Below are 15,965 nucleotides of genomic sequence, written 5' to 3'. Positions count from 1 at the left end.
CTGCCCAATTGCCCACCAAAAATCCTGTATCAATTTATATTCCTACCAAAGGTATATGAAAGCATGCATCTCCATACCTTCCCCAATCTTGTATGATAGCAATCTTTTTCATTTTCACCTATTTAATGGGAAAAAAAAAGACACCTTATTGTTCATTTAATTTTCATTTCACTGATTATTACCAAAATAAAGAATCACTTTTATGTATACATTGGTTATTTATACATCTTCTTTTCTCAATTACTAGTTAATATCCCTTGTCCATTTTTTTCTAATCTTTTTTAAAAAATCTATAGGAACTCTGAAAATAAAAGGTTTTTAATCTTCTGTCTGTTGTGGATGTTAAACATATTTTCCCCCAATCTTTTGTTCTTGTTTTTCAATTTCGATTTTAGTATCTTTTGCCATTATCTAAATTTAAAATTAGGTTGTTTAATCTGTAAATGTTTTCCTTTGAAGTTTTTGTTTTCCTTAGAAAGGCTTTCTAACACCATTATTTAAACAAATGTTCTCTTTCATATACTTCCAGTATTTCATTGTTTTTTTGTATATTTAGATTTTTTCCTTTAAAACTCTTTTTATTATGGAAAATTTCAAACATATTGTTGTAGGGGTTCAGAATGAGTCACTCCAAGATGTGCCTCTGTGGTATGCAAATTGTTTTGAACTAAACCCAACCAAGATCCTGGGGTTCAAGAGAAACTTCTACCCCCTTTAACTACCTAGAAAAATTTGAATTAGGGGCCTTGCCCATAATAAATGATTATCAGAAATAACCTTTTTTTGACCTATCTATAGGGCAGGGATAACTTCTAATTATTGAACAATCTACTTTTATTATTCTGTAATAACATTTCCTCCCCTCTGAAGCCCTAAGGTGCTCCTTAGCTCAGAATGTCATATATATTTCATTTTTCCTTTCTGTCTCTGAACCTCTCCTGCATGTGGTGTCTGATTCTCTCATGCACCCAGGGTTTCCATATGTATGTATGTAATTAAATTTTGTCATTTTCTCCTGCATTCTGTCTCATGTCTGTTTGATTATAAAACCAGCCAAAAGAATCTTGACAGTAGAGGAAAATTTCTTCCCACACACTGTCGTATTGTGATTAATAACAATAAATATATGTTTGGTCTTTCTCCTTGTTTTTGGCACAGAACTCTTTAAATGCTTGGAATTTTCTAAACAATAAAATTTTCTAAATGATAGACTGATAAAGGTGTAATGGGTGTCTATTGTTATTCATATAATGAGTCAAGCACACAGAGCACAGGTAATATGGTGCCTCAAGGAAAGCCCCTAGGTAACATAAGGAGGGGGCTGGTTGCCAGTGGGAATCAACCTTATGATTAGAGGGTTGAAATTTTAAGCCTCTCCCCACCTCTGAGAAGGGGAGAAGGATTAGAAGTTGAATCGGTCACCAAAGGTCAATGATTTAATCAACTATACCTATGTAATATAGCCTCCATAAAAACCCAGAAGGACTGGGTTTAGAGAGCTTCCACGTTGCTGATCGCGGGAGATTTGGGGAGAGAGGCGGGCTGAGAGAGGGCATGGAAGCTCCTCATCCCATTCCCACACTTTGCCCTATGCATCTCTTCCATCTGGCTGTTCCCGAGTTATATACTTTTATAATAAATCAATAATCTAGAAAGTAAATTGTTTCTCTGAGTTTTGTGAGCCACTCTAGCAAATTAATGGAACCTGACAAAGGGGTTGTGGGAACCTCTGATTTATAGCCAGATGGTTAGAAACGCAGGTGACAAGCTGGACTTGTGATTCTTGAAATTCTCCCTTTAGCTCCCCCGACCAATCCTATTCCCTTATTCAGAGGTAATTATTGATAATAAGATAAGTTTCCTTTCAGATCTTTAACTAGACATTTACACACACACAGACTTTTACCAAAATGGAAGGAATATTTAAAATGGTTTAAGGTAAAACAGGCCATAAACTGACATCTTAAAGTTGATATGTGTGTTTGTCTGTGTGTGTGTGTGTGTGTGTGTGTGTGTGTGTGTATTCATAAGCAATTTACTCTTTGATTTTGGGTATTTTAAAATTTATTTGTATATTTATTTATTTATTATTATTGTGATAAAGCATACACAATAAGAATTACCATTTAGCCATTTTTAAATATACAATTCAGTGTCATTAGGTACATTCATATTAGTAGCCAGCCATCACTACTATCCATCTCCATAAATTTTCCATCATCCTGAACTGAAACTCTGTCTCCACTACACAATGACTCCACATTATCCCCACCCCAGCCCCTGATAACTATTCTACTTTCTGTCTCAATAAATTTGCATGTTTTAAGTACCTTATATGAGCGGAATCATATAATATTTGTCCTATTGTGACTGGCTTATTTCACTAGTACAATGTTCTCAATGTTCATCCAGGTTGTAGCATGTATCAGAATTTCATTCACTTTTAAGGCTAAATAATATTCCACTGCATATGTATATCATATTTTGTTTATTCATTCATCTGTTGATGGACACACGGGTTCTTTCCACCTTTTGGTTATTGTGAATAGTGCTGCTATGAATATTAATGTGCAAGTATCTGTTTGAGTCCCTGCTTTCAAGTCTTTTGAATATGTACTGTTAAAAAACAAAAATCAAGGCATTCAAATAGGGAATGAAGAAGTTAAATTGTCACTCTTTGCAGATGATATGATGCTATATATAGAAAATCCTAAAGACCCCACCAAAAAGCTATTAGAAACAATCAACGAATACAGTAAATTTGCGGCTACAAAATCAACATACAAAAGTCCATTGCATTCCTATATACTAATAATGAAATCTCAGAAAAACAAACAAACAAACAAACAAAAACAATTCCTTTTGCAATTGCAGCAAAAAGAATTAAATGCCTAGGTATAAATTTAACCAAGGATGTGAAAGACCTACACACTGAAAACTATAAGACAGTTTTAAAATAAATTGAAGAAGATGCAAAGAAATGGAAAGACATTCCGTGCTCATGGATTGGAAGAATCAACATAGTTAAAATGGCCATATTATCCAAAGCAATATACAGGTTTAATGCGATCTCCATCAAAATCCCAATGGTATTTTTTAAAGAAATAGAACAAAAAATCATCAGATTTGTTTGGAACCACAAAAGACCCCAAATAGCCAAAGCAATCTTAAGAAAAAAGAACAATACTGTAGGTATCACACTCCCTGACTTTAGCTTGTAATACAGGGCAACAATAATCAAAACAGCATGGTATTGGCAGAAAAACAGACACATAGACCAAAGGAATAGAATTGAGAACCCAGAAATAAAACCACATAAATATGGACAGACAATTTTTGAGAAAGAAGCAAAAAACATACAATGGAGAAAAGACAGCCTCTTCAATAAATGGTACTGGCAGAATTGGAAAGCAAGATAAAAAAAGAATGAAACTAGAGTGTTATCTGTCACCATGTACCAAAAGTAATTCAAAATGGATCAAAGACTTAAGCATAAGACCTGTAACAATAAACTACATAGAAGAAAACATAGGTACTAAACTTATAGATCTTGGGTTCAAAGAGCATTTCATGAATTTGACTCCAAAGGCAAGGGAAGTAAAAGCTAAAATAAATGAATGGGACTATATCAAACTTAAAAGCTTCTACACAACAAAAGAAACCATCGACAAAATAAAGAGGCAACCAACTGAATGGGAGAAGATCTTTGCAAACAGTGCCTCCGATAAGGGGTTAATATCCAAAATATATAAGGAACTCATGCAACTCAACAACAAAGAAACAAACAACCCAATTGAAAAATGGGCAGAGGACATGAAGAGACATTTCTCCAAAATGGACATACGAATGGCCAATAGATATATGATAAAATGCTGAACATCACTGATCATAAAAACTCATAGACACAGACAATAGTTTAGTGGTTATCAGAGGGTAAGGGAGGAGGCGATGGGAGATGAGGGTAAAGGGGATCAAATATATGGTGATGGAAGGAGAACCGACTCTGGGTGGTGAACACACAATGGGATTTATAGATGACGTAATACAGAATTGTACACCTGAAATCTATGTACCTTTAGTAACAATTGTCACCCCAATAAAATTTAATTAAAAAAAAACAAGCAAAAAAAACCTCATAGACAGACTATAGTTTAGTAATTATCAGAGGGTAAGGGAGGAGGCGGGTGGTAGATGAGGGTAAAGGGGATCAAATATATGGTGATGGAAGGAGAACTGATTCTGGGTGGTGCACACACACAATGAGATTTATAGATGATGTAATACAGAATTGTACACCTGAAATCTATGTAACTTTACTAACAATTGTCACCCCAATAAACTTTAATTTAAAAAAAATCAACTAAGTAAACTTGAAGCTATAATTAGCTTTATTAAGGAATTCATGAATCAGGCAACATCCCACCTAGCAACTAAAAGTGTGCTCTGAGAGCTTGTACAAAGTGAAGGGTCTTTATAGGAAGAAGAGTGGGGCAAGGAAGCTAATTATAAAAGAGAAGAAAGGATTATTATTGGGCTGGGACATCTTTTGTTGGGGGAGAAGAACAGGAAGAGTTTTTATCATGCAAGATCCTACAATTAAGTCCACAAACTCATCCTAGAAAAAGTGCTACATACCTCATTGCTGAATATAACTATGGTCACCTTCGAAGTACTCACCTTGGGAAGCTATGCACCAAGGCCAGTGCCTAGTCCACCCTTCAAAGCACTTTTGCAACTCTTTTTCTGGAATGGCCATCAGAACTGTCATCATGTTACCCTTGATGTCCTGAATATCATCAAAATCTCTTCCTTTCAATATTTCCTTTATCATTGGGTAAAGAAAGAAGTCATTGGGGGCCAGATCAGGTGAGTAGGGAGGGTGTTCCAATACAGTTATTTGTTTATTGGCTAAAAACTCCCTCAAAGACAGTGCTGTGTGAGCTGGTGGATTGTCATGATGCAAGAGCCATGAATTGTTGGTGAAATGTTCAGGTCGTCTAACTTTTTCACGTGACCTTTTCATCGCTTTCAAATAGTGGACTGTTAACTGTTTGTCCAGTTGGCAAAAAATTCATAATGACTAATCCCTATCATATCAAAAAGGTTAGCAACATCATTGCAACAAGTTTGCGAAATTAATTGTTGGACCGACCTCTTACATGTTGCTTCTTTCTATGGGGGACGGAGAAGGCCCATGTGACAGATTACCTTATTGGTGCTTGGCCAGAAAATTCCATACTGGTTAATTAAGACTATGTTTCTGGGAGAAGTTGAAACTGCTATTAGATCAAGTATTAAGTATAGGTTTGGTATCATGGGCTTTAAGCACAAGTGATGCCATTTTGGACCTGTGGTTTTTTTTCTTTAATAGTACCCAGAAGTGGAATACCTGGGTCACATGGTAATTCTGTTTTTAACTTTCTGAGGAATTCACATACTGGTTTTGTGTATTTTAAACGTGTTGCATATATTCTCATTGGGATTTTGATTGGGATTATATTAATTTTATAAATTGATCTGGTAGTAATTTATGTCTTTGTACAATCATTCCTTTAGAGAACATAATGTTTTTGTCCTACCATAACGTTTACACTTTTTATAAAGAACTCACATACTTCATAGTGAATTCTACATATTTTATCAATTCTGTAGCTATTGTAAATGGCACCTCTTTTTCATCCTTTCCTTTTCCCCTGCCTCCCTCCATTTGTCTCTCTCCGCTAACGCACTTCTTCCTCCTCCTCCTCTTTCTCTTTTCCCTTTCTTCCCTCCTTTCGTTAACACAAATTGACCCTTAACTAACACAGACTACTAGTGCATTGCTTATTCTAATTCAATGACAGAAATGTCTCAACCCACATTGTTGGAAGTTTTGACCAAGTACCTTCGTAGGTATGATGCAGGAAAACAAAAACCTTTCATCTAGTGGACTCAATGGTGCTAATAAGCCAATTTGCTTTTTTAAAAAAATTAAAGTTTCAGATCCCCTATACCCTCATCTATCACCCCCTCTCCCCTTACCCTCTGATAACCACTAAACTATTGTCTGTGTCTATGAGTTCTTCTTTCTTTTTTTTAAATTAAAGTTAATTGGGGTGACAATTGTTAGTAAAGTTATAGAGAATTCAAGTGTACAATTCTGTATTACATCATCTATAAATACCATTGTGTGTTCACCACCCAGAGTCAGTTCTCCTTCCATTACCATATATTTGAGAGTCTTTCTTCATTTGTTTGTCTTATTCTTTTGTTGCTTTTGGTTTATATACCACATATCAGTGAAATCATATGGTTCTCTAATTTTTCTGTCTGACTTATTTCACATAATTAGCATTGTAATCCCAAGATTCATCTATCAAAGTACACTTTGGTTGTTTCCATGTCTCAGCCACCATAAATAAAGCTGCAATGAACATTGGAGCACATATGTTTTTATGGATAAACGTTTCAAGATTTTTTGGGTAGATACCCAGGAGAGGGATTGCTGGGTCATATGGTAATTCTATTCGTAATTATTTGAGGAACCTCCACACTGCCTTCCATAATGGCTGCACCAGTCTGCATTCCCACCAACAGTGTATGAGGGTTCCTTTTTCTCCACAGCCTCTCCAACACTTGTTACTATTTGTCTTGTTGATGATAGCCATTCTGACTGGGGTGAGGTGATATCTCATTGTGGTTTTGATTTGCATTTCTCTGATGATTAGTGATGTTGAGCATTTTTTCATGTCTATTGGCCATTTGTATGTCCTCTTTGGAGAAATGTCTTCCAGGTCCTCTGCCCATTTTTCAATTGGGTTGTTTGTTTTTTTGTTGTTGAGTTGCATGAGTCCCTTGTATATTTTGGATATTAGCCCCTTATCGGAGGAACTGTTTGCAAAAATCTTCTCCCATTCAGTTGGTTGCCTCTTTATTTTGTCGATGGTTTCCTTTGCTTTGCAGAAGCTTTTAAGTTTCATATAGTCCCATTCATTTATTTTAGCTTTTACTTCCATTGCTGGAATTCAATTTCTTAATCTGAATGATGTCTAAGGTCCCTTGCAGTGCTAAGATTCTTTTAACATATCCACTTTATGCCTCATTTTGACCATTTGTGAAGCTAGTTTCTACTAGTAGCCAAATGAGTCTTGCTCAATTTCAAAAAAATTCCATCAGCATGATTTTAAGATCCTATATCATTATACTTTACATTTACAAAGCATTTTTTTACTTTTCAAATCTCCTATATATACATTATTCCACTTAATCCTCCCAATAGCCCTATGAGGTAAGCAGGATGGGTATTAATGAATGAGAACTTAAAAAACAAGAGCATTACATATAGACCAGATTCATGGATAACAGACTGGAAGAACTGGAAAGGATCCTGAAGATAATTCCTTTTGAAAGTTAAGGATACTCCAGAATATACAAGGAACTCATGCAACTCAACAACAAAAAAACAAACAACCCAATTGAAAAATGGGCAGAGGACTTGAAGAGACATTTCTCCAAAGAGGACATACAAATGGCAAATAGACATATGAAAAAATGCTCAACATCACTAATCATCAGAGAAATGCAAATCAAAACCACAATGAGATATCACCTCACCCCAGTCAGAATGGCCATCATCAACAAGACAAATAGTAACAAATGTTGGAGAGGCTGTGGAGAAAAAGGAACCCTCATACACTGTTGGTGGGAATGCAGACTGGTGCAGCCGTTATGGAAGGCGGTGTGGAGGTTCCTCAAAAAATTATGAATAGAATTGCCATATGACCCAGCAATCCCTCTCCTGGGTATCTACCCAAAAAATCTGAAAACATTTAGAGATAAAGACACGTGTGCTCCAATGTTCATTGCAGCTTTGTTTACAGTGGCCAAGACATGGAAACAACCAAAATGTCCTTCGATAGATGAATGGATGAAGAAGTTGTGGTATATATACACAATGGAATACTATTCGCAGTAAGAAAAGATGATATAGGAACATTTGTGACAACATGGATGGATCTTGAGAGTGTAATGCTGAGCGAAACAAGTCAGACAGAAAAAGCAGAGAACCATGTGATTTCACTGATATGTGGTATATAAACCAAAACAACAAAAGAACAAGACAAACAAATGAGAAACAGAAACTCATAGACACAGACAATGGTTTGGTGGTTGCCAGAGGGTAAGGGGGTTAGGGGGTGGGGGGTGGGAGATGAGGGTAAGGGGGATCGAATATATGGTGATGGAAGGAGAACTGACTCTGGGTGATGAACACACAACGGGATTTATAGATGATGTAATACAGAATTGTACACCTGAAATCTATGTAATTTTACTAATAATTGTCACCTCAATAAATTTAATAAAAAAAAAAAAAAGAAAGTTAAGGATACTGAAGTATGATTTTAAATTACTTGCCCACGTTCAAATAGGTAATGGAAAATTGGCATTAAAACTAAAATCTTCTGATCTTGATTTAACTCATTAAAATCAAACTCAATTTTGCTTTAGATTAATGCTCTGATTATGTCAAAATTTGTTTTACCCCAAGACATGCTAAGTTGTATGGAGCTTTGACAGAAGCCTGCTGTTCTTATGTTAATCAAAATTTTTCTCTTTTTTCCTTATGTGCTGTCTTTAAAACTTTGTTAGTGTCTAAAACATTTCACCAAAGTGTTTCATTTCAGCATTAACTCAGACACAAGTGATGATAATTACATTCTAAAGTTTAGAAAATTATGCACAAATTATCAATTAAGCAAATGCTGCAACAGTTACATGCCTCATCAAGAGAAATTATGCAAACTCTGAGAGAATGACAATTTTATACAAGATGTTTTTATTTATTACATTTTCTAAATTGTTGTGGATAATTTCCAATAACTATCAAAATATCACACCATCTCCATTCCCGATGAAACTTAGTGATCAGAGATTTTTCTCAAATGTGTTATAAATATGACACCCCTATGCCAATATTAGGAATAGATATGAAATATGAAGTTTCTCAAACTTGACATATCATAAATTGAACTCATGTTCCCTTTCTATCTCTGAACTTCTTGTGCAAGCGGGGTCTCTGTTTCTGTCATGTATGCAGGGTTTCCATGTATGTACTAAATTTGGTTGTTTTCTCTTGCTAATCTGCCTCATGTCTATTCCATTATCAGACCAGCCAGAAGATCCTTGAAAGTAGAGTAAAGTTTGTCCCTTCCCCACAATCATAACAAACCAAAAACACTAACTGAAAAAGATATATGCAGCCCTGTGTTTATTGCAGCATTATGTGTAATAACCAAGATATGGAAGCAACCTAGGTGTCCATTGATAGGCAAATGAATAAAGAAGATATGGTACATACATACAATGGAATAGTACTCAGCAATAGAAAAGAATGAAAGCTTGCTGTTTGCAACAACGTGGATGGACCTAGAGAATATTATGCTAAGCAAAATAAGTCAGAGAAAGACAAATGCCATATAATTTCACCTATATGTGGAATCTGAAAAAACCAAGACAGATGAATAAAACAAAACAGAAACAGACCCATAGATATAAAGAACAAACTGATGGTTGCCAAAGGGGATGGGGAAATAAAAAATAAAATTAAAAATTAAAAAATAAAAGAAATTCATCAATGATTCCAAGGTGGCTTAATTTGCAATTATCTTTACCAATAAATTCCCAGTCAGGGAAAAAGTAAACTCAAAGTTAAGTTTGTTGGTAATAGGAATTTCTACTCTTTCCTTGCAATAGATTTAATAAACCTGAAAAGGGCTTCTCCAAATGGAATTTAGTTAACAGGTGAGGTTGACTATCCAGAGATCTAGTTAAGCTCAGGTTATCTGAACAAATAACACTTAAATATTTATATAGGGAATTAGATTTAAAGTAGATCAATCAAGTGACTTGAATCTCAGTGACTCTTGTGATGTCTGATAGATTGATTAATCTGTTTTCATGCATTTTCTGTTACCTTTCAACAAATCCAAATTCATTCAGGTTAATTCCTCTCTGAGTAGAGGTTACTTGTCTTCAAAATCTTTTAGAGGTTGAAAAAGAATTTTTAGAGAGCCACATGAGGCTGTAAAAATCTAATGAAGAAGTTGACATCAAGACGGAAGAGAGAAGCTTTAGCTTCAGCAAATCCTTCCTTCCATATGATGGTCTGATAAGAACAATACCTTCTTACAATTGGTGAGGCTGTGGAACAACTAGAATTCTCATATATTGCTGATAGGAGTGGGAAATTGTAGGAAAAAATTGGCAATTCCTTAAAAAATTAAATATGCACTTTTCCTACGACCTAGCAACTTCATTCCTAGGTATTTACCCAAGAGAAATAAATTAAAGCACATGTTCATACGAAGACTTGTACTGGAGTATTCTCAGCACCTCGATTCATAATAGGCAAAAACTGGAAACAGCCTAGATATCCATCAACAGAATGGTTAAATGAACTGTGATATATTCATACAGTGGAATATATCCACTACTGATAAACCTAAGACATAGATGAATTTCCAAATATGCTGAATGAAAGAAGCCTTAAGGAAAAGATGACATACTATATGATTCCATTTACATGTTCCTGGGTCTATTTATTAACTCTTTGTGCAGACATCATTCCAGGCCACTCTACATAACAGTGGTCCTGGGCTGGAAATAGCCCTCAGTGACAATAATAACCACCATTACCGAATGCTTAAGGGACTGGCACTACCCCCAAAATTTGAGTATGACTACTATTTTATGACTGAGAAAACTGGGCCTCAGACAGAGCATATGACTTGCTCAAAGCTACATAGAAAATACGAGGTCAGACAATTAAGTTCATTAACTCATTCTAGAAAAAGTGCTGTATACCTCATTGCTGAATATCACTATGGTCACTTTCAAAATACTCCCCTTGGGAAGCTATGCACTGATGCCGCCACCAGTCCACCCTTCAAAGCAATTTTGGAACTCTTTTTCTGGAATGGCCATCAGAGTTGTCGTCGTGTTACCCTTGATGTCCTGAATGTCATCAAAATGTCTTCCTTTCAATATTTCCTTTATCTTTGGGTAAAGAAAGAAGTCATTGGGGGCCAGATCAGGTGAATAGGGAGGGAGGGTGTTCCAATGCAGTTATTTGTTTACTGGCTGAAAACTCCCTCACAGACAGTGCTGTGTGAGCTGGTGCATGGTCGTGATGCAAGAGCTATGAATTGTTGGCAAAAAGTTCAGGTCTACTGTTGGTGGGAATGCAGACTGGTGCAGCCGCTATGGAAGGCAGTGTGGAGGTTCCTCAAAAAATTACTAATAGAGTTACCATATGACCCAGCAATCCCTCTCCTGGGTATCTACCCAAAAAATCTGAAAACATTTAGAGATAAAGACACGTGTGCTCCAATGTTCATTGCAGCTTTGTTTACAGTGGCCAAGACATGGAAACAACCAAAATGTCCTTCGATAGATGAATGGATAAAGAAGTTGTGGTATATATACACAATGGAATACTATTCGGAGGTAAGAAAAGATGATATAGGACCATTTGTGACAACATGGATGGATCTTGAGATTATAATGCTAAGCGAAATAAGTCAGACAGAAAAAGCAGAGAACCATGTGATTTCACTGATATGTGGTATATAAACCAAAAACAACAAAAGGACAAGACAAACAAATGAGAAACAGAAACTCATAGACACAGACAATAGTTTAGTGGTTACCAGAGGATAAGGGGGATGGAGGGTGGGAGATGAGGGTAAGGGGGATCAAATATACGGTGATGGAAGGAGAACTGACTCTGGGTGGTGAACACACAGTGGTATTTATAGATGATGTAATACAGAATTGTACACCTGAAATCTATGTAACTTTACTAACAATTGTCACCCCAATAAATTTTAATTAAAAAAAAAAGTTCAGGTCTTTTTCACGCAGCTTTTTCATCACTTCCAAATAGTGAATTTGGTTAACTGTCCACTGTATAAATTGATAATGAATAATCCCTTTGATATAAAAAAATTTAGTAACATTGTTGCAACAAGTTTGCGAACTTAATTGTCAGACCTTGTAAGCACTCTAACTAGTTCTATTTCGATCTCAAGACTGTCTTCTTTCCAGAGCAGCACTTAAAGTTTCACCCTGAGGGTGTTTTTGTCAAGAAGAAGGTGTTGGTACATAGTATTGAGCAACTGCTAATTGGTTCCTCACAAAAGCCCTAAAGTAAGTCATACAATTGTCCTGAAGAAGTAAATTATAAGACTTAAATCATGTAACTAGATTTTGAACTGGTCTACAGAGCCCAAAGTGAACTTCTTGGTAAACTAAATTACTACTGTGGGACAGATTTGTTTTAGATTGTGTTGTTCTTGGTGGCTTTAGAGGGTAATAATCAAAGTGACATATTTTCTAGTCTTTCCTGGGGACATTTGGGAATAAGAGCAGAGATCTGTTGAGGTAATGAGGGGGGCCAAGATGTTCAGATTCTGGTGACTCTGTTTTTCTGCCAGCACCAACACATTTCCATTGTGGACCTTAAAAATAAAACCGCCAGTTATTTTACCAGTAAAATAGGCTTACTCGGGAATAGCAGAGAATTGCAATTGGGACCCAAGTAATGGCAAAACCATAGGCAAGTCCAAAGAAACAAAGGGAAGGTCAGCTTTTATTAGGTTTTAGGAGGAAATTGGAGAGGGATGCTGTGAACAAAAGTTCATTGGAGGAGAACAAGAGTTCAAGGTTGTGATGGTCTCTCATTGGCTGCAAGTGGTGGTTAATGCATTGTTGCTGGGACAGGGAGATATCTTCTTTCTTTTCCTTAAAGGCAGGAGATGGAGTTCCTATGTGAAAATGAACTCCCTTGTCAAAATAATTCTTTCTTTTTAATAAAATCTTTTGTCCTTTACTGCCAAAGAAAAATAACCATTGTTTCTTATCAACCAAATAATTTTTTTATTAGTTTAAGGTGTACAAAACAACACAATGATTAGATACTTAAACCCCTCACAAAATGATAACCCCATCAAAATAATTCTTCCTTTTTCCTGCTGGTTACGCTGGTTGTGTGAGAGTCCCCCCTTCAGGGTTTCGAAACTCCATTTTAAATGAGATTTCCTTTATTTATTTTCACACCATGATGGCTTATGCTAGTGATTTCAAGGCCAATGCTTCACATTCCTTGACAATCCTGTTGTCATGCGGGAGACCCTGCTCGCTGCGCCATTTGTCATGCAGGGAAGCCTGCGGGGTCTCTGGTCCCGCTCCCCACATAAGAACGCAGGACATGGTGAGGCCGAAAAGGAACACCCATGGAGCCGTAGATGGGGGAGTCATACCACTATATTCTCTCTGGCGGCACTATACTCTCACTGGAGGCTGGATCCACACTGTCCGCAAACCGCCATCCATGCTTGCCAGCCCAGCCTCCATCTTCTTGCTATCCCCCATTCTTTTCTCTCTTTGCTAGCACAGCCACAGCAGTTATATTAGTGGCCAATGGCTTACTGGTTACAGCTGACGGCCAACTAGCCACAGCTGATGGCCATCCAATCACAGTTGATGGCCACTTACTACCTGAGCCAGCACCTGTCTATGTGAGGCTGAGAGCCTGGAAACTGCTTTTTGGGGTTTGGCCCCACACCTGTCTAACAAGATGAACACCTTCTGAAACCATACGGATGAATCCTTCACATAGGAACTCATTTGGTGGACGTGTATCACAAACTCTTTGAGAAACTGATGGAAACCTTGGAGGTTTTCCCCATAGAAATGACTGACATGTAAAATTCTCCATGCAATAGAAAAAGGTTGGCAGGCCTACTAAAACCCACCTAGAGGGTCTGTGTTAAGAATTTTTGCATTTGTGGATGGTAGCCTGGAAATTTACCGTAGAGTACTTTGGGAGTGGGGGTGGGGCTCTAGCTGAGTGGTCCTAAGATTGCAACAAGTATAGACTTGCTAATGTAAACAGCCCTGGATTGGAAGCTGAAATCTCAGGTTTTCCATTTTACCAGGCATGTGGCCTCAGACAAATCCTTTCTGAGCCTTAATTTCCTTATCTAGAAAATGAGGGAAATAATGTCTGCCTTGATCCAACTTGCTGAGAAGAATATTAATGTGAGACAATTTCATTCTTTGGAAATTTTCAATAATTTGACAAAAATTGTTATGCCAGACACTGGCCTAAGCACTGGGTTTCCAGTGAGGAATCAATCATTAATAATTTCCTGCCCTTATGGGGCAGGTAAATAGGTGACCAGTAATGAATGAATGAATCAATCAAAATGAATGAATGAATGGAACAAAGTGTATAATTACAAAGTGTTCATTACTTTCATAGCTCTTATCACTGAGTGTAGTGATGGGAAAAACATGGTGGAGAGAGAGAAAACTACTTAGAATAGTTAGGGAAAGTCTTTGTAAGAGGAGCCATTTAAGTCACTAAGTCATTGAGGAATAGGCAAATTGGAGGCATACTTTTAATTTTTTATTTATTTATTTTTTAAAAGATTTTTATTGGGAGAGGGAAACAGGACTTTATTGGGGAATAGTGTGTACTTCCAGGACTTTTTCCAAGTCAAGTTATTGTACTTACAATCTTAGTTGTGGAGGACCCAGTTCAGCTCCAGGTCCAATTGCCTTTTTAGTTGCAGGAGTTGCAGCTCACCATCCCTTGCGGTTGAACCGGCAACCTTGTGGTTGAGAGCCCGTGCTCCAACCAACTGAGCCATCTGGCACTGGCCCATGTGGGGATCGAACTGGCAGCCTTCAACGTTAGGAGCATGGAGCTCCAACCACCTGAGCCACTGGGCCGGCCCCGGAGACATACTTTTTAAACTGAAATATGTCTAAAATATTTTTTGGATAGGTAACACATGTACATGATTTAAAATTCAAAAGGTACAAAAAAATAAATAGAGTAAAAATTTTCTTTCTACCCAGTCACCTAGTTCCCCTTTCCAGAAGGAAAACATTGTATCATTTTCTTATGTATTCTTCCAGAGATTTTTTTCATACAAAAGCAAATACCTCTCCACAACTGATAGTGTATTATACATAGTGTTCTGTACCTTGCTTTTTAAAAAAGATTTTATTAAAATACAGCTGACAGGGCCGGTCCGGTGGCTCAGGCGGTTAGAGCTCCATGCTCCTAACTCCGAAGGCTGCCGGTTCCATTCCCACATGGGCCAGTGGGCTCTCAACCACAAGGTTGCCGGTTCAACTCCTCGAGCCCTGCAAGGGATGGTGGGCTCCGCCCCCTGCAACTAAGATTGAACACGGCACCTTGAGCTGAGCTGCGCCCTCCACAACTAAGACTGAAAAGACAACAACTTGAAGCTGAATGGCATCCTCCACAACTAAGATTGAAAGGACAACAACTTGACTTGGAAAAAAGGCCTGGAAGTACACACCGTTCCCCAATAAAAAGTCCTGTTCCCTTTCCCCAATAAAATCTTTAAAAAAATACAGCTAACATACAATATTATATTAGTTACATTAGTTTCAGGTATACATCATAATTATTCAACAGTACCCACCTGGCACTATACATAGTTATTACTATATAATTGACTACATACCCTATGTTAAAGAAATGATCACCATGATAAGTCTAGCAACCATCTGACACCGTACCACACTATCACAATTATTGGTTGAAGCGAACCTCCAAGTATGTTGGTTCTGAGGCCTCTTGCAAGGGTCTCTGGTGCAGGCTCAGGTCAGCCACTGCCTGTGACTGGCTGGGGGCTACCTGGTAGGAGCTACAAAGTGATATGCAGTTGTTCACTGATGGTGCTAAACCTGGAGGCATGTGGAAGAGGCCACGCTGCGAGTCGAGGATGGCTGCCACCAGTTTCAGACCTGGGGTAACTGCAAAAAGCCAGGACACCTGGAGGCCTGCTGCCACCTGCAAGTTCACTTAAGGTTCAGCCACTGATAAAGCCTTGTGCAGTATTCAAGTGGGCGAGGCAGAGTATCAGGGAGTCACTAGGATGGGAAGA

This window comes from Rhinolophus sinicus, chromosome X, assembly GCF_036562045.2.
Source record: "Rhinolophus sinicus isolate RSC01 chromosome X, ASM3656204v1, whole genome shotgun sequence".
NCBI lineage: Eukaryota > Metazoa > Chordata > Mammalia > Chiroptera > Rhinolophidae > Rhinolophus > Rhinolophus sinicus.
This window is presented reverse-complemented; position numbering follows the sequence as displayed.